This window comes from Anabrus simplex, chromosome 4 (assembly GCF_040414725.1).
Source record: "Anabrus simplex isolate iqAnaSimp1 chromosome 4, ASM4041472v1, whole genome shotgun sequence".
Taxonomy (NCBI): Eukaryota; Metazoa; Arthropoda; class Insecta; order Orthoptera; family Tettigoniidae; genus Anabrus; species Anabrus simplex.
The window spans coordinates 386,035,627-386,063,468 of NC_090268.1; the positions used below are offsets into that span (position 1 = coordinate 386,035,627).

The window sequence follows — 27,842 nt, forward strand, 5'->3', positions numbered from 1 at the left end:
GGAGGATTAAATTTCCATTCAATTTCATTTGCAGAACTATATTCAATAATTTTATCCCACTGAATCGTCTCCAAGGCATTACAGACGCCATGAAAATTCGTCCCATTATCACTGTAGACTATCGCTGGCCTTCCACGTCTGGATACAAAGCGTCGAAAGGCTGCTAGGAATGTTGAGGTAGCCAAAGATGTCACAAGCTCCAGATGGACCGCACGAAAAACAGCACACGTGAACAAACAGACCCAGGCTTTCTCTCCTCCTCTCAAAATCAAAGGTCCTGCAAAGTCTACCCCTGATATCTCAAAAACCGAAGCCTCTCTCGCTCTGTCAACGGGTAGATGAGCCTGTTCCGCTTCAAGATGTTTTCCATGGTATCTTCGGCAGACAACACATGATGCAATTGCACTCTTCACAGTTCTTCTTCCACCGAGGATCCAGTATTTCTGTCGGAGCCCGCTGAGCAGAATCTGTGTACCAGCATGACATAACTCTTTGTGTTTTTCCCTAATGAGAGCACGAACTAAAGCATGTTTTGCAGGAAGGATAATAGGACAGCGGAAAGCGTAATCATCCCGACGTGCTATTATCTTTGTTTTCAGTCTCATCACTCCCTCGTCATCAGTGAAAACACAGAGAGTGCTAAATCTCTCGTCCTTTACATCTACAAAACACTCTTTTTGTATGAACTTCATCACAATTTTCTCCGCTCTGGTCGTCTCCTCAACTGATAGTTCTGCGTATATCCTAGTTAATTTTTGTTGTCGACAATTGTGCAGAAATCTCAAGATCCACCCCATCATGCGAACTGTTTTCCGAAAACTCGAGAAATAGTCGAGGTGCCACTCTTGCGTATTTGACTTATTTTCTATTGCGGTCATGGTGTTGACTTTTCTTCTTTTTTCTTCGAACACTTCTTCATCGTTTCTTGTAACTTCGGAGCAGGGCCATTGAGTAGGGGATTGTTTCAGCCATTTCGGACCCTCCCACCATCTCTGTTCCAGTAAATGCTTTGGATCACATCCTCTTGATCCCAGGTCAGCTGGATTCATGGTTCCAGGAACATGTCGCCACTGTTCAGTTCTGGATAATCTTCGGATTTCTTGAACTCTATTCCATACGAATGTTCCCCAAGGTTCGTCTAATTTTATCCAGGACAACACTGTCGATGAGTCACTCCAATAATGAACAATAATTTCCTTTGACCTTAATGATGGTAACACTGATGTGGCAAGTCTAACACCTATGGTAGCTGCTAATAATTCCAGACGTGGTATGGTGATCTTCTTCTTGGGTGCCACTCGTGCCTTTGCTTGTACAAGCCGTAGATCCACGTTATCAATCCTCTGTACTCGCAAGAATATAACTGCTGCATATGCGGTTTGACTAGCATCGCAGAATATATGTATAGAGATATCTTCAACCGATTGCAGCCTTCCAATCAGACATCTGTGAATCTTAATCTCAGCCAGGAGAGGTAGTTCTGCCAACCATTTCAGAAACCTTTTATTTGTCGATTCATTTACCTCAGTGTCCCAGTCCAGCTCAGAAGCCCAAAGTTCCTGCAGAATTAATTTAGGGCAGAGATATACAGGACATGAAAAACCAATAGGATCAAATAATCTATGAGCAGCTCTTAGTATTGTCCTCTTTGTTATTACATCAGGTATGATATCAATGACATGTGCCAGATTCAACTCCATAGTATCGTTTTCTTTATTCCAAACGAGTCCCAACACTTGTGATAGGTTTTCAGTTGTTTTGTCGTGAGAATACTCCCACCCTCGCAGGTTGAAAGATGCCTTCTCCATAATTATTTTTGCCTCTTTCATGAATGAATTGAGCTCAGCTTCATTGTTAACACTTGTAGTACAATCTACATAGAAACATTCTCTCAGTCTTTCTATTGTCGGAACCAAATAGGGATTGTTATCAACTGCTTCTCTCTTCATCTTGTTCAAATGGAATTCTATTGTTGCCGACAGCAAGAAAGGAGAACATGCAAGACCGAAAACAACTCTATTATGACGAAACACTTTCATCTTTTCTGTACTTTTCTTATCCCACAAAAAAAATCTTAGAAAGTCACGGTCTCTAGGATGGACGCTTATTTGTAGAAATGCCTTTTCTATGTCTGCGATGACTCCAATATCATTTTCTCTGAACTTGAGTAATGAACTAGGAATCAACTCTATAAGGTTAGGTCCTTTTTCAATACAATCATTTAGAGAAGGAGCGTTCCTCTGTTTCGCAGAGGCGTCAAATACAGGTCTTATCTTGGTGGTGCTGTTCTCTTTCAACACAGGTCGATGTGGTAAATAGTGTCCGCCATTCGCCAGCTCTTCTTCGGATACCATTGCAATAATTCCTTGCCCCATCCAATCTCGTAAGACACCATCGTATCCTCCATAATGTTGCTCAGTTTGTAGTTTCATTGTGACTGTCTCCAATCTGCGCTGAGCTATTTCGCTATTGTCCGGAAGAGGTGGATGTTGCTCGCTCCAAGGTAGACACACTTCATATCTGTTGTCTTCATTCAGCCTCACAGTCTCAAGGAAATTCTTCCTAACTCGTTCATTCTTCTCGACGGTAGATTCCTTTTCTGCAGGATCAGTAATTCCAAGAATTTCTAAGTCCCAGAGATCACAAATTTTTGTTTGTTTTGAAAACAATGATGTCACCAACAGTGACGCTGCATCCCTTCTAGGTTTATTACTTATAATTTTTCCCATTAGTGTCCACCCTAGAACAGTCTCTACTAGAACTAGACCACACTTTAGTTGATGTGTCTTTCCAGTAAGCAATTCACCTGCGACATCTGCCCCCACTAGAATCTGTATGGGTCCTCGGTCTTGTACGTCTGTTAAATCTTCAGATCCTTTATCTCATTACTCCAAGCACCATTTCTAACATATGGAACATCTTCACAAATTATTTCTTGGCTCAAAACTTGCAGTTCCTTGGAATAGTTTTCCTCTAATCTTCTTAAACTTATGTTGTAACAATCATGCTTTACCTCTTGGGAACGTATTCCCCTGTGGGTGGGGGCGGTAGAATAACACCCACGGTATCCCCTGCCTGTCGTAAGAGGCGACTAAAAGGGGCCCCAGGGGCTTTGAACTTTGGAGCGTGGGTTGGCGACCACGGGGCTCTTAGCTGAGTCCTGGAATTGCTTCCACTTACTTGTGCCAGGCTCCTCTCTTTCATCTATCCTATCCGACCTCCCTTGGTCAACTCTTGTTCTTTTCCGACCCCGACGCTATTAGGTTTGCGAGGGCTAGGGAGTCTTTCATTTTCACGCCCTTCGTGGCCCTTGTCTTCCTTTGGCCGATATCTTCATTTTTCGAAGTATCGGATCCCTTCCATTTTTCCCCTCTGATTAGTGTTATATAGAGGATGGTTGCCTAGTTGTACTTCCTCTTAAAACAATAATCACCACCACCATCTTGGGAACGTACTCCCCCAAATAAAGAGTGTATTAGAGTTTCCTTTCCGACTGACTGGTACCCCATTTGTTCAGCTAAGCCACGCACAATGTAAGATTTAGTAGACCCGGTATCAATGATCGCTCGCACTGTTTTTTGTTTACTCTTACCCATAACAACAACCGCCAGAGTTTGTAAATATACCTCAGGAGAACAAGAGACGTTAGCCATAGACTTATCTACATGAGTGGCATCCTCACTAATCGACTTTCTTTCTCCCTCAAAATTATTTTTTGAAACACTTTCTTTGTCCTTGTTACCAAGTTTATAACACATTAGTACCACATGCTTCCCACCACAAACAATACATCTAATAATGGATTTACAAGCTTTACTTTGATGACCTCTCTTTAAACAATTAAAACAACAGTGCTTGTTACTCAAGATTTTCCTTCTTTCCTCCACAGTCATTTGTTGAGCTTTAATGCATTCTGAACTTGAATGAAGTTTAAGACAAAATACACACTCTTGTCTTTTAGAAATATCAGTAGATAACAAGGCAGAAGCAGTGGGGATATTTGGTTCAGCGGCTTCCCTTGGTTTTTTGCCTCCCTTAATCTTGAGCCCTTGGGATGTATTAATGTTGAACCCTTTCATTGCTAATGAAATTCTTTCCTCACTAACAACTTCACTTTGGAGAAAAGCCATGAGCTGTTTCAAACGATCTTTGGAGACAGAATCACATCTGAAAGAAGTATTCCTTTGCCAGGCCCTTAGTAAGTCTTCTGGCAAGGATGATTCAATTAAGGGGTATAGCATTGCAGTGCACTTTTCTGTAGTAACTCCTAAACTTTCCAGAGACCTGAGATGTGATTCTAATTTATCATATAAACTACTAAGTGTTTGTTTTTCTGTAGAATTTACTGAATTGTTTAAAACTAGCTTCAGTAGTTCACGAACGTAAACTTCTACCTGTACGTCCTCCCTACCAAATCGAGCTTGAAGACTGTTTATCGCTCTATGATAATTGTCGGCAGTCGGAGGGAAACTTGTGACTAACTCGTACGCTCTAGAACCTTCTATCATAGCTTGAATGAGATACTGGAATTTATCTTCCTCCCCCATGTCCTCATCTTCGTGTATTTTACGGAACTGACTCCAAAAATATAACCAGTCAATTATTTCCCCAGAAAACTTCTTCAATTCTATTTTTGGAAGTCTGTATTTCTTTCTTTCAGCTATATTTTCATTTACTACACTTTGGGTAGAGGAAGCCGGCACAGTGGTATTCAAAAATCTTGTTGCTTTAGTCCTACAGCTCAAGAATTTACGTCTAAATTCATCAGCTGATTCTTCCTCATCTGCTATTTGATCAACCTCATAATTATCATCTATCATCTGTTGAAATACCAATCCATCTAAATTAGCGATAGTATCATACCTTTCTTGAAGGATTTCTAGCTGTACCTGAATTTCTTCTGTGTCTGGTTCACCGTCTTGTAACGATGACATAACCTCGTTGTATACTCGTGTAAATAACCGCCGCTTTACGGTCCTTGCTTTCGTGAGGTTTTCCATCTTTTTTTTTATTTTCACGGGGGTCTTCCTTTATTAATGATGTCCTGTCACGGTCGCCAATAAATGTTAGGTTCACCAATTAAAAATCAGAAAACACCCCGCCGAAGTCATATATTTTTACTTTTTATTCAGAAGAAAAAACAAGCACTTCTCTATGTCAGCCATTCACATTTTTTCAACACCCCCACACACTCTCCAACCCAGACATCTCTCTCTACTGCCAACCCCATCATATTACATTTAATTTCAAATATGTTACAAACTCAACAGTTGGGTTGAAGTTGCATCGAAGTTCATCTACGTCACAATACCATCGAAGTCTTAAGACATTTTCAGTTGTGCCAACATTACAATTTGAGGAATTCAGCCATCCCCTCAAATTGAAACCTGCAGAGGACATCAACTCTTGTGCCTTTAAAATAAATGGCCCAATCTCTTCTTTTGAAACAACTCCAGTAAGACAGTCGTCCACATAAAATGCATGTTTCAATTTATTAGCTACTTCCTTCAAATGAGTTGGGGCATCATCCAGAAGGTGGTTCAGTACTGAAACCGATAAAAAAAGGACTGGAACAGACCCCAAACACCACCCTACAATGTTTAAAAGTGGCGACCTTTCCCTTATCCCACCAAAGAAAACGAAGCATATCTCTATCTTCAGAATCAATTATAATCTGCAGGAAGGCCTTTTCTATATCAGTAATTAGACCTATAGGGTAGGATCGGAAATTGGTGAGTACGGATGGAACAAGGTCAATGAGGTTTGGTCCAGGTTCGAGGCACTTATTTAAAGAATTACCATTCCTGTCCTTGTTGGAAGCATCACACACTGGCCTAATCTTTGTAGTATCACTGTCTTTCAGCACAGCTCGGTGAGGCAGATAATGCGTAGGTCCATCCGAAACCTCGTTTGCAACGCCTTCAATGTTCCCCTTACTTTCCCATTCTTGAAACCCTTCATCATAATCCTGAAATTTCTGCATTCCTCGTAACTTTCTTGAAGTGTTCAACAATCGCGTCTCAGTAACTTCACGATTTCATTCCAGAGAAGCACAACCGTCAATCCGAGGCAGTTTAACAATGTAGCGTCCAGATGCTTCTCTCTTCACAGTCTTATCGAAGAACATCTTGACCTGTTGTTCCCTCTCTTCGATCTGTTCGCCAGGATCTTTTATACCCATAACTTCAATTTCCCACAAATCCGCTACTCTTGTTGACTGAGTCAATGTAAGCAGAGTGTAAGACGAGGCAGTTGGTGAGGTGGTCTCAGAAGGACCCATAAGTGGCCACCTCAAACACGTTCTCACAGCCACCAGATTCTTGTATACGTGCACAAAGTCTGGCGTGATTATCTGAGCCCAGACATCAGCTCCTAACAATACCTGTATTTCACTAGCATTGTTGTCATCACACTGTCTAACATCAGTAAGTTCAACTCTCTTATCCTTCAGTAAATTAAACAAGTCAGCATCAACTAGGGGTGCACTACCACAAATACAATCAGAGCCTCATACAGTAACCTCACATCTCCTTTCCTCGTTCATACCCAACAGGGTTATCTGATAGGACTCGAAACTAACAGATGCTGTTTTCCTACCTCCAAATAATTCTTGACTTAGGGTTACCTTTCCGGTTTGTTTGAACTCTAATTTCTTAGCACAAGACTTCTTAATGTAGCTTTTCTGTGATCCACTGTCGCAAAGAACTCTCACTCTGAGTGGATAGACCAACAACTATCGTAGCAACTATAGTCTGCAGATAGGTCACTTGTCCTTCGTTACCATCTGCTATCATGCTAACTGTATTATCTTTAGGTTCATCTGAGGCTGTCTTCATACACATCAAAGCGTAATGTTTCCCTCTGCAAAATGGACACTTCACGAACATCTTACACTTAGCACTGACATGTCCCTGTCGTAGACACCTAAAACAAGCTCCCTTTTTCTTTAAAGTCCCTTAGCGTTCTACTAGAGAACAATCGATAGCTACAGCACAGTCTTCAGAAGGATGTGTGGTTCTGCTACAAAACACGCATGCTACTTCTCTGTAGTTTCCCTTACTAACCGAAACATCCTCTACTGACACTAAAGCAGCTGCTGAAGGCACTTCCCTCTTCTTCATATTGATTTTATCATCTTGCTTAACACGATCTACCCTCTCATTAGCTTCAAAAGAACCTTGCCTTAGCTTAAGTCGTTCCTCCCCTTCAACCTCAATCATTAAGGAGGCTAACAGTTCTGTCAAGCAACAGTCAGGTTCCTTGGTAGACGTTTCTTTTGATGCATGGTACCTGTCCCAGGTTCTAAACATAACCTCTGGTAGGGCACTCTCCACAAGGGGAAATAACATTGCTGCGTATTTCTTCTTTGTCACTCCTAATGAGTCAAGCGCTCTCAACTGTCCTTCCAGACTGTCATACAGTTGTGCTATGGATCTTAAGCTGTCTTTCTTTAACGCCAAGGATAAAAGTTCCCTAACATAGTATTCAATAAGAAACTCATCCTTCCCATACCTAGACTTCAACAAATATATAGCCTTTTTATAGTTTTCCTTGGACGGAGGAAAGTTTTCTACCAGTTTCTGAGCAGGTGAACCAGGTTCCTTACATTGAATCAAATAAACAAATATTTGTCTTCACCTTTAAGGCTGCCATCTTTACGTATTTTAGCAAATTGCGCCCAAAACCCAATCCAACCTTTCACATTCCCATCAAACCTTTTGAGCTCTAGTTTTGGTAGTCTTAATAATCTCAGTTTGGAAGAACGTGAGCAGTTACTACTCACTTCCGAAACAGCTTCATCTGCAACTTATAAGGCCTGCACCTTCTCTCTAACCTTAAAAAATTCCAGTTCGTACTCACTGCAATTGTCGATCTCTGTTTCAAGCATGATGTCTTCTAGGTTTTCTCTTTGCAGCAGTTCATTGTAGACTTCATCAATACGTTTTAACTTCTCGTATTTTTCCACAAGTGAAGCATACCTGCTACGAATTTCTATGTGCTCACAATCGGCAAGATTGAGTTCTTCAAGCTTATTCACTTCGCGAGTAAACACGCCGCGTAATACTCGTCGTTCGGTCATCGTTCGTCTAATTTATATTGATGTTGAAATTGCCTGTAGTCCTGTCGCGGTCGCCAAATGTTCTATACAATAACAAATAATTTACTTTAATACAATTTAATTAATACAATTCAACACCATCATCAAAACCATAAGCACGGAAACTACATAACAAAGAACAAAAGACTGTCTTTCTTCTGCTGGAAATCGATTTACTCGCAAAAGGTATAACTTGCGTTCTCCACAGCTATAATACTCCAGGACGCCATTCGCGCCTTACACGCGTCGATGCTATCACGCATGGTACACGTTATCAGTGCCCATGAACGACCTAGTGCCTACTAGGCAACAGGACACATTCGGAACCTAGGTGCGAAATGTTAATCGTTTCTGAAGAACACACTAACGAACATAGCCTGTGCATATGAACTTCCTACCTCTAGTCGTTCAAGGTCTCTTTTTTTTTTTTTTTTTTTATGAACATGAGTGTATATTTTATACCTTTGTATAGCCAACTTCTACTGATATGGAAAATCGTTGTGTTCGTGAGATCTCAATGTTGGCAGAACATTTGAGGGATCAACTTGCAAAATGTGAAAACTGAGGGAATGCGTTCAAATTGAGCTGTACGAGTTCAAAATTCTTGAAACAGGAAAGCATTGTTTGAACCGCTGGAGTTGGCTGACAGTAACATTTCCTATTCTCAGACATCTGGTAATATGAGTGTTCTTTCAGTCTCTAAAGTAGCGCGCGCGCGCGCGCGCGCGTGTGTGTGTGTGTGTGTGCGAAGACTGGGTCATATTAACTTTATTAGACAGATGAAGATTAGAAACATTTTCGTCACAAACGACCATGGAAGAATTAGATCATTATTCTGCAAAATTGTAAGTCTGAGTTCAGTAACCTTTGCATTTTGTAAAATCAAGCCGAAACTAGCGTTTACAGCTAAGAGTCCTATAATATAATTTTAATATAATACTTCTGTATGGTTTAAATGTGTGAATTAGAAAAAGTAATACTAAGATCAACGCTAAGCAGCGCAGCTCGAATATTTATAGGTATCAGGTTGGCGGGAACGTTGCTGGCTCCTTAACAGTTGGGACAGCCGCCTCAATTCAAAAAAATGTCTGCACCCCTGCATTAGAGCATTCGAAGCGTAGTGAGAGTTACATTTTCACGCCTTTTGTGGCCCCTGTCTTTCTTTCGCCGATACCTTCATTTTTCGAAGGGTGTGATTCCTTCTATTGTTCCCTCTGATTAGTGTTAGTGGATGGTTGCCCAGCTGTACTTTCTCTTTAAAAAATAATCACCATCAGCAGCTGATGTATAACCAGAGCTTAATTTACAGTCCAGTTCATTTTACGAACATGCAAATTTTTCAGAGAAATGCTCTCTTCGTCACTCAGAAAAAGACCGTAAGTCTTAAAACAAGGAGGCTCGATTAGGGAGGCATGATATCTTCAGACGCACTTTCACCCGATTGTAAATTAGGATCGTCCTTCCACACAAATTCGGTACTAATACTAAGCAGAAGTCTACAGACGAGGTAATCCCTAGGATTAACGAGGTATGCTTAAATAAACGAGCACTGGATAATAGTCGCCAATACGCTGCCAGAGCTGAAGCAGCGAAGCGCGGCCGCCATATTCGTGGTACCGGTACCAAGACATTCACTACGTTTACACGCAGGATTCAGATCGATCTGAGTACATTTCCCGTATTGAAAACGCCATGTAAACAGGGACTCAGTTCGGATTGACTCTCAAGGTCGATACGGTAAAATCTGGGATCGTATCGTACTCAGTTCGAATTGAGTTCCATGTAAACGCGGATCTTACTGAGATCGTATTGAAAACGACTGCGCACACACTCCATGTTTGTTCTGACAAAATAATCGTCATTAAAGTTCTGTCGAAATAACAAAAATAAGCCAGTAAATATGTTTACCTGTATAAATGATCAGCAACTGCAATCATATTATAAGACGGCCAGTCCTGGCGATTAAGAAAATCACGATAACGTTCTGTTGCGGGTAAAATTGGAATAAGTGTTCTATCTATTGCACCAATGACATTTGTAATATCACACACACTTTCAAAACTGAAAGTTATCTCCTCGGCTTCTACCTCATTTGGCGTTTTTAAATTCTAAGAGGTGATATCGATTTTACTACAATTCTGCATCGTCTGTATACGTCGATGTTGCCTGGCGGATTCAATACGATACTCAAATACTAGATGTAAACGGTGATCGTATTCAATACGGTAAGTGTACTCAAATCGATCTCAATTCCCATGTAAACGTACTAATTGTAGACTAGTTGTTTAATGCCAATGAGATATATTTTAATTCCAACAAATCTGGGGTACATAGAGTTTCCAAACCCGGATAAGCCAAGCAAATGAGCAAGTTAGTAACACCTCCGCTAGTATTGAAAACTGCCTGGGGGAATTGGAATAGGATGAACGAAGTTTTCACAACGCTACTGCAATAGTCTAAGTTAATTACACAGCTTTACCAACCATGAAAACTTGTACGCCTCAACCTGGTTGAGTGAAAATGCACGGTATCCAATAGAAAGCCGAAAATAAACAAAATCTGATTTACGTCCCACTAAGTACGTATGGTTTTTCCGAGATGCCTAAGTGTCAGTAAAATACCGAATGGAGGCTAACGTATTAGAGCACCTTCAAGTACCATCGAACTGAACCGGGTTCGAACCCGCGAACATTAGCTCCGAGAAGTCCAGCACTCATCGCCTGAGGTATTCAGTCCGGTTAAGAAAGACGAAGTAGGACTAAAACAGTTCAGTTCTGCAGAAAAGTGAACGAACTTCCCAACTACTGTACATCAATATGTTCAATTAGACCAAATTTATAACGGAATTTGAAAGTGAAAATTGTATCTGAATACTCAGTTGAAAATAAGAGTGATTCCAATAACGGGCTAAAACATCATGTCAACAACCCCTTGAGTAAGTGTGTTGAAGTTTCTAATCTTGCGCGAGTGTTGTAATTACTTTGGGATAGCACTGGAGTGGTTACGTTTTACGTACCATACTAGTCTTAGCCTCTGTAATTTTAATCCAGTTCTCTTACGAAGTATATTGTCTTGCGGCTGAATGCATATCGTTCCAATAGCTTAATCCAGTCTTAAATTTGTAGCACAGCCGCGATTAGAACCTAGGCTCAGCTGGCAGAAAGATATTACACTAACCATCTTTCGTTATGCTAATACCTTAACACTGCAGTAATACACAAAGATGTTCGACGGCCCTGGAATGAAAAAAAAAAGGCTGGCTAGTAAGCTAGCGGCCGTGGATTTAAACTATAGTCCCGATATTTGTTCGATGTAAAAACAGGATCCCTCGGGAAACTTATCAGGTCCGCGAATGGTGGTGTTCAAGCCGTTATCACTGAAATGCTGCTGATGATTGTTCAAACCAACGAGTTAGAATAACAAAGAGTAGCTGTTTGCTTGACATCAGCGCTCCTTGCGCAGGCAAGTTCATAAAGGGCAGCCATGTTAAGAGTCACAAAGCTAGTGGGCGCGAGAACACTGATGAGGTTACATGGAGATTGTGCGTGGCGATTGAACATCGTGAGTTTCAAGAAGTGAAAAGCAAGTCTTGCCTTCCAGAATACCAGCCACCCACATACTCAACGTACGACTGAACTAATCGCAGTACAGTGATAATGTTCACTTTTTTTTAGATTTATCGTAAGTACATTTCTTGGTGCCGGTTTCCCTTCGTCTTCGAAAGTTCATTACTGTTGCCATTTGGTGTTTGCGTATGATTCATTGAAGTTTGACATTCAGATTCTTTTTTCCTCTCCATGGTGGTCCTGAAGACTTGTCTCGTGCTTGGGCGTTGGTTTGATGTAGGCCTATTTCAGTCATACGTACACCAAGCATGGTAAATACAGTATTTTACGGGTGTTCATGAAATTTATGGAAGTACTTATTGTGTGCCGAGCGAGTTGGCCGATCGTTTAGGGGCGCAGAGCTGTGAGCTTTTATTCCGGAGGTAGTGAGCTCGAACCCCACTGCCTGCAGCCCTGAACGTGGTTCACCTTACGTGCTGCACCTTAGGGCCACGGCCGCCTCCTTCCCCATCGTAGCCCTTTCTTATCCCATCGTCGCCATAATGTATATCTGTGTCGGTGTGACATAAGGCAACTCTCCTCTCTCTCTCTGCCTTCAATATATATGACCAAGTCCGACTGACTGTAATTAACGACCCCCCCCCCCAACCCCCCCCCCCAAAAACTACTCGCCATAAAGAAATTAAATTTTGGAAATACATTTATATTACAGCGTAGATGCTCGCTAAGGGAGGACTTTTAGACATTCCGTCGTTAAGGGGGTGAAACGGGGGATGAGCTGTTTAAATGAGTACATCCTATATCTCAAAACTTAACAGTTAACAGACGTAAAAATTGGTATTTGGAATCTACTTAAAAATGAAGAAACATTTATTTTCTGTTTTCGGAGAATTCTGTTAAATGGGGTACAAAATGGTGAAAAGTGGGTTGATTGCCTTTTATGAGGATATTTCTATCTCGAATTGAAGATGTTACAGAAATGAAAATTGGTGTTTGGAATCTCCTTTAAAATGTTTTCAGAATATCCTCTTAACACGGGGGTGAACGCGAGTGAAAAAGGGGTGAATTATTAAAATGAGTATATGAAGATTGTATCTTTAAAAAATGTAACATACTACAAACTTAAAAAATTGATATGAAATCTCATGTATATATATTTTTATTTAGGAATCTCCTCCTGTATTTACAGGCTGCCACTAAGTACAAGGTAAAACATATCAAATTTCTACACAGATCTATTAATTGAAGAAAACTTAATTATAAAGGAACAGCATAATTAGTGCGGCATTTCAGAATTGTAGCTAGAGGTGGTGTCTCAGGATCTTGATAGAGCCTCGGAGGACGAGAGTCGCAATTTCGGGGATGAGCTTCATTGGGGGTTGGAAGCGATTCCATGTGGCGACGAAGTGACGAGGTACGGTACCATGAGCTCCGACCATTATTCCTATTACTTCGATTTCCTGAAGGTGGTATTAGATTTCCAGTAAGGGATAGTGGGTTTGTATTTGTTAATCTTTTCTTGATTAACATCCTCTGGTTGACCGCTATGGTGCTCAAACCTGGCAGTAGGATCTAATATGAACCCTTGAGAGCTGTTGTCTTTAAAGGCTATGATGTCTATTCTCTGCGAACTACCATTTATGGCCAGTCCGTGTACCTCCTCATGTACATTGAATACCTTCTTTCTCAGTTCTTCGGCAATAATGAAGTGAAATGTAGTATGGCCTTTCGTGCCGGGATATCCCAGGAAGGGTTTGGCTTGCCAGGTGCAGGTCTTACTATTTGACTCCCGTAGGCGACCTGCGCGTCGTGATGAGGATGAAATGATGAAGACAACACATACACCCAGCCCCCGGACCATTGAATTAACCAATTAAGGTTAAAATCCCCGACCTGGCCGGGATTCGAACCCGGGACCCTCTGAACCGAAGGCCAGTACGCTGACCGTTCAGCCAACGAGTCGGACTTCGGCAATGAAGGATCTGATTTGGTGGTGCCGCATGTATCTTAGGAGCTCCCCGCGGGTGCAGAATACCAGGACATGACCAAGAGTTAATTTCTCCCCGTGGTAATGCCGACAGAGGAAACTTAACACGCATAACTTGTTTTCGGAAAATCCACCTAAGGGAAGTGAAAAACAGGGTGAATTATTAAAATGAGCATACCTACAGTATCTCAAAACTTAACATGTTACAGACGTGAAAAGTGGTACGTGGAATCTTCATTAAAAATAAAAACCGGGCGAGTTGGCCGTGTGGTTAAGGGCGCGCAGCTGTGAGCTTGTATCCGGGAGATAGTGGGTTCGGGCCCTACTGTCGGCAGCCCTGAAGATGGTTTTCCATTTTCACACCAGGCAAATGCTGGGGCTGTACCTAATTAAGGCCACGGCCGCTTCCTTCACACTCCTACGCTTTTCCTATCCCATCGTCGCCATAAGACCCATCTGTGTCGGTGGGACGTAAAACAAATAGTAAAAAAAAAACTTTTTGGAAAATCCACTTCAGGGGGGCTTAAAAAACGTGAAACAGGGGTTGAAGTATTTTTATTACGAACATTGGCCCTCCCAGTAACCATATGTCAGCCAAATTCTGTTTCTAGCTGCCATATAAGTATCCAAAAAATAATAGTGTATGAAAACTTTACCCAAATTTCTCCCTATTCAAATTTACTCAGTCTGACGCATAAATATAGGAGATACGAGAAAACACCGTACGATCAACCAATTAGACCGCTAAAAGAGGCGTCTTATGGAGCAATCTGTGTGTCGATATAACGTACTGTTTAGCAGCAGTTAATCTGTAAACGAAGTTATACAATATTTTAAACATGCGTATACTTTCGTACGTCGGTCTATCTATATTCATTGAAGTCGATTTGTAGCGACATAGGAGTGTGTGTGCCATTACAATTTAGAATTAATACTATCACTAGTAGGGTGTCTGCTATTGTAATCAATACTCCCTCACATAGACTTGGACTGGCAATAGGAATGAGGTCCTTCTTCAATTCATGTGTAACTGACATTAGTGAGGAGGGCATATACCTTTGTAATGAATAACTTATCATGAAGACTCCGCAACTCGCACTTTACACTGGAAACGTATGGGAACTTCCCAACGCGGTTTCTTGGATAACGCTACGCGAGAATATATAATTAATGTCGTTTGCTTAAAGTCCCACTAACCATTTTTACGGTTTTCGGAGACACCGAGGTGCCAGAATTTTGCCCCGCAGGAGTTCTTTTACGTGCTTGTAAATCTACCGGCACGAGGCTGAAGTATCTGAACACCTTCAGATACCACCGGACTGAGCCAGGATCGAACCCAGACCAGTGTTATTTGATCCTTTAGGAAGATATTTAACTAAAAAAAGAGATCGGAGCTCAATGTAATAGTAAAAATTACCGTTCTTTGTAGTAAGATTTGCGTAGTTCCATTCTGCTGATTCAGTAGCAATTAAATGCTCAACAATGGGGTGAATGTTAGTAAAAAAATCTGATACAAAGGGGTTATATTTTCTGAAGTTAGAAAATGCGCCCAACTTTATTACACAACTGATTACATAATACAAATTGTGCTACAATATCTTAGACCGGTGCAACTTAAAGGACAGTGAGCATATCTCGGTTACGGAGATCGTCTAGTTTGAAAACGGGAAACCACGGAAAACCATCTTCAGATCTGTCAACAGAGTAATTCGAGCCTAGCATCTCCCGAAAGCAAGCTCACAGCTACGCAACCAAGTCAATTGAGTTTTTAAAATGAAGTGATAACAGCACATTGTTGGTAACCAGTAACGAATTATCTACTATCCCCAGCGGAAGCAATTCCAACGTGTTAATTTAGCATAATTCTCCCCCCCCCCCCTAAAAAAACTTCCCTCCCTATGGCTTCTCGCATTATGTAACTGGAAAGTTCACACCGACGCCACTTCGTTACTTCTTACAGGATATAATGCTTTTCGCAGTATGCTGATCTGTTTTCTTCATGAACACAGCTAATTCCCCAAAAGACTAGTGTGATTGCGCAACGTCGGGACTTCACTGATAATCGATATAAAAGAGCAATGACCTTCGCGGGGTAAAGTAGTTCTGTGCGACCCAGTTCTTCACCTATTTTAACAATTCACGTCACTTCCCGACAACACTACCACAGAACTGTGAGAGCAAAAATAATATTTAAGAAGCCTACACTCAAGACAAAGCAACAACTACGCTCGATACGCTGGTTTCTAGCAAAAATAAGACTACCTGCTCCATTGAACTTATAGCATCTTATCTAATATACTTGTGCAGAATTGGGAAACAGTTCTGCACTGGTCATAATATGAGAGCGCGAGAAAGCAGATTCAACCTAATTAGGTCTGGTTTCTCGATGGCCCCACCAATCTTTCACTCGTAGTTAGCAACTTGGAATGAGAAAGGCACAGCTGGGAAAATTAAGCAGCCTGAAGCGAAAAAAAATAGCCTAATGCATTACTGAAAAACAATGTCTTAAGTAATCAGGTTAATATACTTAACGTGAACTTAAGACCCCAATTATCGATTCCATGAAGTTCAAGAGACTAGCCCCCTCCCCCACTTTTTTGTTTGCGATTTCTTCACATATCTGCTTTTATGTTTAATAAAATGCAATAAACATTTTAAAAATATCGAAGAACGGGATCTATCAGTCCATCCGCGGCTCTTTTCAACACTAAAGCTCAAAAGTAACTACAGACTTGCCTCCTCATTCACGTGGTGAAAAAGAAAAAGAACTTGATTGGGCTCTGAGGCGTTTAGAAAGCAGAGACTCTTTCGCCCGAGACCCCGGTTTTATTTGCAATCCACAGCTACCCATTCCATCCCGTTCCAAAAATAAAGGTTCTTGTAACGACATTTCTAGAGCTTCTAACTAATGCTGGCGCAGTAACAAACACAAATTGAAATAATTACTTTTTTTACTTTGTGGTCCAAATTGTTTATCTGCTTTCAAAACTCTCCACAATGTTCCACAATTAGATGGCACCGGATTCTAAAGGAAAATGAATACGAAGCTGCGGCATAAATTAATACATCGGTTAAGGATACAAAAACCCAGGCCCTCGTTATACCTAGTATCAGTGCTTTCGTGTATTCACGGTTATTCGTATGATTCCCTTTCTCCCTACGAAATTCCTTCTCTGCTGTCCGGCTTCATGGCTAAATGGTTAGCGAGCTGGTCTTTGGTCACAGGGGTCTCGGGTTCGATTCCCGGCAGGGTCGGGAATTTTAACCATAATTGGTTAATTTCGCTGGCACGAGGGCTGGATGTATGACGTCTTCATCATTTAATCCTCATCAGGACGCTCAGGTCGCCTACGGGAGTCAAATCAAAAGACCTGCATATATATATATTTCCTTCTCTGCTCCACTATATTTGCCGAGAGAACGTAAATTTACTTGTTTGTACATAAAAACTAACTTTTCTCCAATCCCAAATTGAGGGTCAGATTTTTTTAAATATACAAATAATATGGTTAGTTCACAATCTGCTGAGTCAACATTTCAACAGATTCGTTCTCTGGCTGGAAGGTAGTTTTGGCCTATTATACTGTACCTTATTTTTGTTAATAAAAATATCTGCGCCGCAATCAAGATTAAATGCAGGCCAATTTTGAGTAAAATAAATTATCCCGAAGACTAGACGACCAAAATACAATAACGGAACGGTCGGTGGGAACTGTTCAAATCCAAAAACAAATTGTTAGTAAACATGAGAAAACATGTATTACTGATTTTACAGTTTTAAAAATGTTTGCAGTATTTAAAACCGACAGCTAATGTACTGTGATGTGAAGTATATTATGATACTTTTAAGGGCAAAAGAGTAACAAAAAGCGGAAATCACAATGTTTGGAAAAGAAAGTGCCTTCTATAGTACGCGAACCTTTTCCTGAGCCCTAGTTCCCATTCAGCACTATTGAGTTCAGGGCTCAAGAAAAGGTTCGCGTACTATACTTTAATCAGGATAGAATTTACAGAAATTATCAGTGAATATTACATACATTAATAATAAAGATTTTTTCCAGTTGAGAGGAAAGTCATGAAACGAAATGCCACTTCTCGATCTGCTTTTCATCTCGCATTAAGGTACACAGCAGTAAACAATATTATGCACAGACACATTAAGACGGTTCAAGAACACAAAACAATCCAAATAAGATATACACACGCTCTAATTACAACAGCACTCTTAGCAATGATCACTGAGCGTGTCTCGTCAAGCAGACTAATGCCAGCTTCTCAGCGCTCCAAGCGCCTGAACTGGTAAATACTATGTTACTGAAGAGGAATTGTTAAAACTCTGAGTGCGAGTTAGTTACACCGTTTGGGTCACATAGCTGCCTGTGTAGGACACCATGCAAATCAATCAATACTGATTTGCATTTAGGGCAGTCTCCCAGGTGGCAGATTCGCTATCTGTTTTCCTAGCCTTTTCCTAAAAGATTTCAAAAATTTGCAAATTTATTGAACTCCCCTTCCTATAAATGAATATTTGCCCCAGTTTGTCCTCTTGAATTCCAACTTTATCTTCATATTGTGATCTTTCCTTCTTTTATAAACGCCATTCATCAAACTTATTCGTTTACTAATGTCATTCCACGCCATCTCTCCGCTGACAGCTCGGAACATACCACTTAGTCGAGCAGCTCTCCTTTCTCTCAATTCTACCCAGCCCAAACTTTGGAACATTTTTGTAACGCTACTCTTTTGTCGGAAATCACCCAGAACAAATCGAGCTGCTTCTCTTTGGATTTTTTCCAGTTCTTGAATCAGGTAATCCTGGTGAGGGTCCCATACACTGGAACCATACTCTAGTTGGGGTCTTACCAGAGACTTATATGCTCTCTCCTTTACATCCTTACAACAACCACTAAACACCCTCATAACCATGTGCAGAGATCTGTACCGTTTATTTACAATCCCATTTATGTGATTACCCCAATGAAGATCTTTCCTTACATTAACACCTAGATACTTACAATGATCCCCAAAAGGAACTTTCACCCCATCAACGCAGTAATTAAAACTGAGAGGACTACTTCTATTTGTGAAACACACAACCTGACTTTTAACCCCATTTATCAACATACTACCGCCTGCTGTCCATCTCACAACATTTTCGAGGTCACGTTGCAGTTGCTCACAATCTTGTAACTTATTTATTACTCTATAGAGAATAACATCCGCAAAAAGCCTTACCTCTGATTCCACTCCTTTACTCAGATCATTTATATATATGTATAAGGAAACAAAGATCCGATAATACTGCCTTGAGGAATTCCCCTCTTAATTATTACAGGGTCAGATAAAGATTCACCTCCTCTAATTCTCTGAGATCTATTTTCTACAAATATAGCAACCCATTCAGTCACTTTTTTGTGAAGTCCAATTGCACTTATTTTTGCTACTAGTCTCCCATGATCCACCCTATCAAATGCTTTAGACAGGTCAATCGCGATACAGTCCATTTGATCTCCTGAAACCAAGATATCGGCTATATCTTGCTGGAATCCTACAAGTTGAGCTTCAGTGGAATAACCTTTCCTAAAACCGAACTGCCTTCTATTAATTTCACAAACATGTCTAATATAATTAGAAAGAATGCCTTCCCAACGCTTACATACAATGCATGTCAAACTTTATGGCCTGTAATTATCAGCTTTAGATCTATCACCCTTTCCTTTATACACAGGGGCTACTGTAACAACTCTCCATTTATCTGGTATAGCTCCTCTGACCAAACAATAATCAAATAAGTACAGTACTTTAGGTATGGTACTATATCCCAACCTATTGCCTTTAGCATATCCCCAGAAATCTTATCAATTCCAGCCGCTTTTCTAGTTTTCAACTTTTCCATCTTATTGTAAATGTCATTGTTATCATATGTAAATTTTAATATTTCTTTAGCCTTAGTCCCCTCCTCTATCTGGACATTATCCTTGTAACCAACAATCTTTACATACTGCTGACTGAATACTTCTGCCTTTTGAAGGTCCTCACATACACACTCCCCTTGTTCATTAATTATTCCTGGAATGTCCTTGGACTCTGTTTCTGCCTTAAAATACCTATATATACCCTTCCATATTTCACTAAAATTTGTATGACTGCTAATTATGCTTGGCATCATGTTATCCTTAGCTGCCTTCTTTGCTAGATTCAATTTTTTAGAAAGTTCGTTCAATTTCTCCTTACTTCCACAGCCATTTATAACTATTTCTTTCCAGTCTGCAGCTCCTTTTTAGTCTCTCTATTTCTCTATTATAATAAGGTGGGTCTTTACCATTCCTTACCTCCCTTAAAGGTACAAACCTGTTTTCGCATTCCTCAACAATTTCTTTAAACCCATCCCAGAGTCTGTTTACATTTTTATTTACTGTTTTCCACCGATCATAGTTACTTTTTAGAAACTGCCTCATGCCTGCTTCATCAGCCATATGGTACTGCCTAATAGTCCTACTTTAAAGACCTTCCTTTCTATCACATTTATTAACTACGACAAAAGCAGCTTCATGATCACCAATACCATCTATTACTTTGGTTTCTCTATACAGCTCATCTGGTTTTATCAGCACGACATCCAGGATATTTTTACCTCTGGTTGGTTCCATCACTTTCTGAATCAGCTGTCCTTCTCATGTTAACTTATTTGGCATTTGTTGGTCATGCTTCCTGTCGTTCGCATTTCCTTCCCAATTGACATCTGGTAAATTCAGGTCTCTTGCTACAATCACATTTCTTTCCTTGTTTCCTACATAGCTGATTATCTTATCAAATAATTCTGAATCCGTGTCAGTGCTACTCTTTCCCGATCTGTACACTCCAAATATATCAAGTTGCCTATTATCCTTAGAAATGAGCCTTACACCTAGAATTTCATGTGTCTCATCTTTAACTTTTTCGTAGCTTACAAATTCTTCTTTCGCCAGATTGAGTACTCCCCCGCCCATCATTCCTATCCTATCTCTACGATACACACTCCAATTCCGTGAGAAAAATTCTGCATCCATTATATCATTTCTCAGCCATGATTCAACTATTACAATATCTGGTAAATATATATCTATTACATTACTCAATTCTATTCCTTTCTTTACAATACTTCTACAATTCAACACTAACAATTTTATGTCATCCCTACTTGATTTCCAGCTCCCTATTCCCTTATCACCGCTCCCTAGGCCATCCCGTTTCCCTGAATGTACCTCCCTATTACCCTTCCAAACAAATTTCCTAACTTATACGTACCACTGCGGTTTAAGTGAAGGCCATCTGAGCGCAGATCCCTACCTCCTACCCATCCATTAGGATCTAGAAATTTCACTCCCAAGTTTCCCACATACCCACTCCATTGTCTTATTTAAATCCCCAATCACCCTCCAGTCAGTATCCCTCCTACACAGTATTCCACTAATAACAATCTCAGCTTTCTTAAACTTCGCCCGTGCTGCATTTACCATATCCCACACATCTCCAACTATGTTGGTACTTATATTAGCTTGCCTTACGTTGTTGATACCAACGTGAAACACTACCACCTTCTCCTTCCCCTGCTCCCTGTCCTACTTTCCTCAACATCCACCTCAACCTAATTCCTGGATAACATTCTACCCATGTCTAGGATCACTCCATTAGAGCAGGTTTGTCAATTCCAGGATTCTCCCACATTTTAAGATTTCGAAGACATATGTACATTCAAAATGAAGACTTTGATAAACTCCCCGAATCCTTTCATATCGAATACGATGGTACTAACTACTGGATTTGCGTATCATCCGACTCACCCACTTGTTTCCTTTGCCATACCGAAGGACATCTGGCCAAAGATTGTCCTAACGACGTTTCACTTCCAAAAGGTGAATCATCTTCTAATCATTTTCCTCAGCTCCAAGAGATTTCACAAAAGTCAGAGATCGAAAACCCCAAAAATGTCATCGGTATTTCTAGCTCCCTCCCGAAAGATAGGCCTATTCAAGAAGCCACTTCACTGACCAACCCTGACTTAGCACTTAGTCAAGTCTGTAATGATCCTCCCTCCTCCAGAATTCAAATTGAGAGAGAAATTGCCGCACCTATGGAAACACACTTCACCCCTGTAACAGTGAATTTTTCTGGATGTAAAAGGCCAATTCCAAATAGTCCTGATAGCAACAAATCCATACTGGCCTCCTGAACAAAATCAAGAACCGTAAGACAAATCACACTTCCAAGAAACCCAAGACAGACGCAAAAATCAACAATAAGTGATATGCTCCTGCCAGTAAAACAAGTTCTGTAAGCCGAACCATCACTATTCCCCCTCATCTACCTACAGCTCCAATCCTCCTTCGAAAATACAGTTGGTGCTAAGTTGCTCCTAACTACACACAAGACATAGGTCTTGCTAAAGCCCTACAAAAACCATCCTTACTACACCGATAAAAGTATCAAAAACAAAAGCACCCGAATAGTAAAAAAACTACTGAAATCCGGCAGTCAAAGTGAAGACCCAACGCATATCAATTTAACGCCAGACTATTCCAGTGACAATTCCTTCCCAGTATAATAATGTAGATAAACCTCGTTCTGCCTTTGATCATTATTATGACAACATTACTCCAATGGAATCTTAACAGTTATCGATCACAGAGTATCTGCAATTCCTAATAAACACCAACCATCTGTTACCTGTCTCCAAGAAAGAAAGTTTCAAAATGACTTTGCTGCTAATCTAAGACTCTACAGTGTCTACCACAAAAATAGAACTAATGCGAATCATGCGAGTGGAGGAGTAGCTACTCATACAAAAAACAATAGCTATGCCAAAGAAATTACTGTTAACACTAATTTGGAAGCTGTCGCAATTTCAGTCCATCTACCACCTTCTCTATGAATCTGCAATGTTTATATTCCAAACAGTTTATTTGTTTCAAGGGGACGATCTACGAAACCTTATTCACCAACTACCTAAACCATTCATCCTAGTAGGTGACTTCAACAGCCACAACACGTTATCGGGTAGTCATAGTTCTGATGCAAGAGGGAAAGAGATAGAAAAGGTACTTGATGAATTTGATTCTAATGAACTCTACTGCTCCAACTCGCTTTGACAAAGCCCACAGCACCTGTAGTAGTATAGACCTAACCATCTGCACACCGGACATAGCAACGCTTTTCAATTGGTCTGTTATTCAACACTCCAAGGAAATAGTGACCACTTCCCGATACTAATCAATAATGAAAATTCTTCTGTCAACTCGTTTATTAACAACCCTAAATGGAACTTAAATATGGCAGATTGGACGAAATTTAGACAGACAGTCAATCACTTAAAAGACTTAACCCCTCCAAATGGTTTCCCTTCTAAACACATGAATACCATTGTTCAAGATTTCACAGGAGTTCTTGTTATATCTGCGGACATGAGTGTTCCAAAAGTAAACTCAAATTCCTTTAAGAAAACAGTACCTTGGCAGAACGACTCTTGTAAGGAGGCTATTAAGAATAAGAATCACGCTTCCTACCTCTGCAAAAGAAAAACCACACCTGAAAATAAAGTCCACTTTCAGAAATGTAGAGCAATCACTCGAAAAGAAATTAAACTCAGCAAAAAGAATTCATGGCTATCAATTGTCTCCTCGCTAAGTTCCCAAACCCCACAAAAGGAAATGTGAAATAAACTTCAAAGAATAAATGGCAAATATAATCACTGCTACATTACTTCCTTCAGAAACTCGGTTGATGGAACCTTCATAAACAAACCTCAAAACATCGCTGATGAATTAGCTGACATTTGCCGAGATCTCTAGTGACAAAAATTATGATCCCGAATTTCTCCATACAAAGAAAGCCAGTGAATCCACTGATCTAAGGAAAGCCATCTCTGTCCCAACTATAATCTAAACGATGCTTTCAACTACAGGAAATACTGCAATTACCGAACTTTACAAATGTGGCAAATCTAATCCTGGCCCAGATACGGTCCCTTATGAATTTCTAAAACAGCTTCCACTAAATGCAATAAATTATCTTCTGGCCATTATCAACCACATATGGAGCTCTAAGACTTTTCCTGATCAATGACGAAATGTCATTGTAGTTTCAGTACCAAACCAGGGAAAGACAACTCTATTGCAGAAAATTATCGCCCTATTGTTTTAACAAATGCGATGTGTAAACTCATGGAGAAAATAGTCAGCAAAAGATTACGCTGGTATCTCGAACACACAAATGTTTTCAGTAATGTGCAAAACGGGTTCCATAAAGCTCATTCCACAACAGACACTTTGATAAGTCTGGAATCTGAAATACAGGAAGCGTTCCTCAATAACCAACACCTAACAACGGTCAGTTTAGATATTAATAAGGCATATGACATGGTATGGAAAGACTATGTAATCAAAGTACTAATGACACATAATATATCTGGAAATATCCTATACTTCATTTATAATTTTCTCCAAATGCGCCGAATTCAAGTTAGAGTAAATGGAATTCTGTCAAAGGAAGTAGTAATCAACAATGGAGCCCGCCAAGGATCAGTTATCAGTGTATCACTTTCATGTGGCAATTAGTGGTAGAGTCTGTAACATCCACTCACCAGTTAAATGTTGCCTTTTTGCTGACGATTTGATAATCTTCTGCCCAGGGAAAAATATTACGACTCAATTCCTATTACAAGAAGCAATTGTAAATATACAAAACTGGACTAAAACCACAGGGTTCAAATTTTCTAAAACTAAAACCAAATGTATTCTCTTCTCCAAAAATAAACATACCATCCCTAACCCTGAATTATATATGGAAGACCATAAAATTGAATAAGTTAAAACTATTAAAATTCTAGGACTTCTATTTGATAACAAGGTCGCCTGGACCCCATACCTTAAAAATTTAAAGACGAATGGCAAAGAAGAATGAATATTATGAAAAATCTCTCAGCAAAAATTTGGGGAGCAGACTACCATGTCCTAATGAACACATACAGAGCACAATCAGAGCCAAGCTGGATTATGGCAGTATAGTATATTGTTCTGGCAGACCATCCACTCAAGATCCTTGATGCCATCCAATCTTCGGCTCTTCGAATTGCCCTAGGAGCCCATCGCACCAGCCCCATAGCTAGTATAGAGAGTGAAGCCAACGAACGACCACTTGAAATCAGACGTAAACAGCTGAGTTTGACATACGCACTTAAGACAGCTGGCACAAGTAACCAATACTTAAAAACGCACCAATTTTCAAAGAGACATAAAGGAAAACTGGATCTCAACCCAAATTGTTTAACGTCAAAATATACAATCTTCTCAAAGAACTAAACCTCAGCCTTCCACCCATTTTATTTCCACACAATTCACTAGATACCCCTCCATGGGAAGCTCATTAGCCTCCAATCAACTGGGAATTAAACAACAATTTTAAAGCTCAAACTGACACAGCGAAATCCCAACAGTTATTTCATGAAATTTACAATAGATACTCATCATTAGGACCTAAAAATAGCCCAAATAAGCAAGCAGGTATGACCTCGAAAGTGACGAAATATGACGTAAAAATGACAATGTAACCCGAAAATTATTAATCTAAAGATGGCCATTCAAAATAAGTTATAAATCGAAACGGCAATTCCTTTGATACATATTTGTTAACTTAATTATTTATTCTTACATTCATATTAATTTTTCTGAATATACATCTTTAGCATGTATTCAGTCTATTGTTCTTGATTCACTTATCAAACATTTGTGAATACATACCTACTGTATAACGATTGTCAGATTACACAAAATTCAGAAGTCCATGTGGTTGTAGTACTGAAAGTACACCACCTCTCACAATTTCAATACCTGCACGAATGTCTAAGATGGCAGCTTCTAAGTGAGTAATTGCACTAGATATCATTCCAAAGTTCGGCTTAATATATGCCAGACTTTCTAACACACTGTTTGAAATAAATTCCCACGCAACCTTGATGCAAAATGCAAATTCGTGTCCTCATCCCGAGGTGGTGCAGCCCTTTTCAAGTACACCCCCAATGGAGGCGAGCTGCATGTATCACTTTAACCACATACCAGCCCTCCTGCATTCTTAAATTTCTGGCAGTACCGGAATCGAACCTGCCCCCCCCCCGCAAACTTGATAGAAGAGGCAGAGTATTTCACTTGTATTAACTGCAGATGTGATACCGAGAAGCAGTTTTGTGAATATTACTTCGCATTCGACAAGATGACTTTGCACAGCTCCAGCTGTCGTCAAACCGCCGAAACATAGATGTTTCAACCAAAATAGTTCAAAATATGACCTTATGACAAAAAATAGTCAAAATGTGCATTTATATGACTAATAAAAATCACTTAATTGTGACGATAATCACCTGATTTGCACCAAAATCCAATCAGGCAAGAAAATAGAGACAAAGAAAAAAATTATACTTTTCCTAAACATATCCGAGCCCTGCTCATCATATACTGCAATTTATACTGATGGATCAAAATTCAATTAGAGTAACGGTTGTGCGGTGAAATCCACAGTAAGACTATAGTAAGCAATACAGATTACCAGATTTTTTCAGTTTTTACAAGTGAACTGAATGCTCTTACACAAGTCATGAATATGACCCCGGTCACTTTGCGTACGGTAGTTGCTGTGCTATCGTCCTCCTTGAAGCAGCTCCCGTGAGTGGAGGCGGTAGAATAACACCCACGATATCCCCCAACTGTCGTAAGAGGCGACTAAAAGGGACCTCAGAAGTCTTAACCTGGACGCGTGGTTTCGCAATCACAGGGCCCTTAGCGGAGTCCTGGGATTGTTTACAGTTGGGCCAGGCCACCCGCTTTCACCCATTCCTTCCGATCTTGGTCAACTCTTGTTCTTTTCCGACCCCGACGGTGTTAGGTTTACGAGGCCTAGAACGTCTCATTTTCACGCCCTTTATGGCCCTTCTCTGTCTCTGACCGATACCTTCATTAATCGAAGTGTCGAACCCCTTCCATTTTTCTCACTCCGATTAGTGACAAGCAAGTTGATGTGGTTACGTCTCAAAACTCACGAGTTTCAAAACTCACGGGCTAAAATTAGTTACAAATAGTATCAAAACTCACGACTACAAACTGGTTAGCTAAAGTAAACATTCTAATGAGTCTCAAAATTCACGAGTCCGGACAGCAGGTGCTTGCGATGACCGCAGGAGGGATGAGGTGCTCGGTGACTTCGCTTCCCTCGAGATAGTCAGGGAATACTGCGGATGTTATTCTGCCACCCCAACTCACAGGGGAAAAATAATGGCTGGTGAATGAAAGAGACCGAGGTGTATTATTATTATTAAAATACTTTTCTGTTATCTTACAGCTAATATAATGCATTTTTTACCTTTCACATAAATTTATAATAATTACGTGTGGCTCCCGGGGAGGTCTGGTGCAGGTCTTTAGAGCTGACGCCGTATAGGCGACCTGCACGTCCGTGAGGATGAGGCCCTACCGAAGATGACGTCTAATGCTAAAGATGGCATGAAAACCCAGTCCCCGAGCCATAGGAATTAACTAATGAAAGTTTAAAATCTCCCACCCGATCAGAAACCGAACCCGAGACCCCCTTGACCCCTTGGATCAAAGGTCAGCATGCTAACAATTTATGCATGCAGCCGGACGACATAAAATTAAAGTAGGTATATTTACCGCTACTAGTTAAAAGAAACTGTGAAGTTGGCAGTACTGGGTCTTAGTTCCATTGTGCGGTCAGAAGGCGGTAGTTACTTGCATAAGGAATTTTATTTAGAAAAGGCGCATTTCTATTTTTCGTAAGAGTTCATCTATTCGCTTATTTCAATAGATTATGTACCTGACACACTTAAACCGAAAGAAATTATTCATGACGCATGCGATTATTCTGTGCGATATAACTGAATGTTGTTTGAAACTCATTCTGTTAAATTAATTATTCATTCAATTATTTAAATAATCGGATGGAAGTTATTCGATTATTAAAATTATTCCATTATCCCATCACTAATAGGGTGGACATTTATCCATTCAATGAAGAACTGGCTCTGCTCGTGAGTTTTGGGACTGGCCCAGATAGAGAAACCTGTCCTTACTAATCCTCTTCCTAGAATTCGTGAGTTTTGAAACTCGTGAGTTTTGAGACTCGTGAGTGTTGAGACGACACGGTTGAT

At 40.3% G+C, this 27,842-nt stretch overlaps 1 protein-coding gene across 1 annotated transcript in view; it reads right to left on the reverse strand.

Annotated features, from left to right (window-relative positions):
• The window catches only part of Klp10A (kinesin-like protein 10A), a 664,442-nt gene that overhangs the window by 508,512 nt on the left and 128,088 nt on the right, over positions 1 to 27,842 (reverse strand). The gene's annotated exons all lie outside the window — the stretch shown is intronic.